General features: G+C 38.2%; 1 long non-coding RNA gene across 1 annotated transcript; it reads right to left on the reverse strand.

Annotated features, from left to right (window-relative positions):
- Window positions 1–258: 258 nt before the first annotated feature.
- LOC308289840 lies at window positions 259–1,321 on the reverse strand. The gene is made up of 3 exons (XR_013962267.1): window positions 1,195–1,321; window positions 885–1,048; window positions 259–470 (listed from the first exon to the last, which is right to left on the reverse strand). It is a non-coding gene; the product is annotated as an uncharacterized lncRNA (long non-coding RNA).
- Window positions 1,322–1,723: the final 402 nt, after the last annotated feature.

The raw sequence follows: 1,723 nt of genomic DNA on the forward strand, positions 1-1,723 counted from the left end.
CAACCTCATCCATGCGAGAGTCCAACTGGGTGACATTCGCTCTGTGTTAGCCTCTTGCTAATGTAAGCTACTTTCTCCCAGGGTCAGTCTGAGGCTCATAAAGTCATTAAGTCATAAAAAGGTGAGTTTTCAAAGCAGAGAATATAATTATCTGTGATTTACAACCGCCGTACGTTCTACCGAGCATCTGTCTCTGAACGTCATATCCCTTTAAAATGTGGAATGTAAAATGTTTGACTGTTTCTATCATACCTCTCATTTGACCAGAAGCGATGAAACAAGCATTCTTCCACTGTAGGTCTTTTCTTTGGGTCTGCATGGATCATCCACTCAATGAGATGCTTGGCATCCACATCTTGAACATGGACCAGGTCGTAGTTTCCATCATAAATGTTGCCTTGGCACGTAAAGTCATCACCAAAAGGATGATGTCCTTCAGAAAGGATGTAATATATCAACATCCCAGCCACCTTAAGAACGAGATGAAAACAATTAACAATGTTGTCATGAATTCAATTGTTCTCACATAGAATAAAATAAACAACCTGGATATGAATGATTCTTTTAAACAGTAAATGATAAACCATGTTCATCCATCACTTAAGTCTCAGTTTTAACCCATTAAGACCTGAGTCAGATTCTACTAATTCCTTCTAAATCAGTAGTTGTTTGTGCCACGGACCCCCAAATTGAAATATATATTATATTATTTATAAAGAAATAAAGCCCTTAAAACTAGTTTGCATTAACTCGTTATTATATTATTATAAACCTATGCTGCTATAGCTTAAACCTAAAATGACAGATGCTGTTAATGGGTTAATAATGAACATTAAATATGCCAGAACATGTTTGTGTTGTCATTCATTAAAAGAAATGACAACCTGGATGTCAGTGCTTCTTCTGTAATGGACAGAAGGCTGATCAACCAACGTCTCCTTTGCCATCCAGCATTTTGTTCCTGCAGGACTCGTGTATCTGGTTGATTTTCCATCAACTAATGCTCTGCTGTTTCCAAAATCTGACAATCTTGCCTTGCCTTGAATATCTGAGGAGGAAAATCGTGTAGGATAATATACTGTAAGAGTTATAGATTGAGCAAAATAACGTACAGTATGTTGCACGTGTTTCCGCTATTTGCTTGTTTTATTTAAATTTTAAATTTGTGTTTATTCTCAATGTTTTGCAGCTTACCAATTAAGACATTCTGGGGCTTGATATCCCTGTGGAGAATGTGAGGATTCTCCTGAGAATGAAGAATACTTAAGCCAATGAGAACTTCACGTGCAAGACGTTTCTTCTCTACTTCAGAAGGCTTGCGTTGTTTGATGTATTCTTCCATTGTGTATTCACATAACTGTAGAGCAAGGTAACAAAAGTTTTTGTCCAAATCAATGTCAACATATTGCATAATTGAGGGATGATCGAGCTTCGGAAGACATAACAATGTCCATTCATTCTCCAGAAATGCCCAGTTTCTTTTTGTCATTTTCTTCACTGCGACTTCAGTGCCATCATCTGTTAACCCCAAGAAGACCTCAGTTCCATTATTTCCTGTTCCGATGAGGAATTCGTCGTTTTTCCCAATCACAAAACCCCTACAGTTGACAACTTCACAGTCAGCAATGTTTACAAGCTTCTCCAACTTGTCCCTCCATCTTGTACTGACAGGGTGCCATTTTCGTGGTAAGGTGGAAGTCCTGGAAGTGGAGTATTCCATCGG

The sequence above is a fragment of the Nannobrachium achirus genome (genome assembly GCF_963921795.1).
Source record: "Nannobrachium achirus genome assembly, chromosome: 8".
NCBI lineage: Eukaryota > Metazoa > Chordata > Actinopteri > Myctophiformes > Myctophidae > Nannobrachium > Nannobrachium achirus.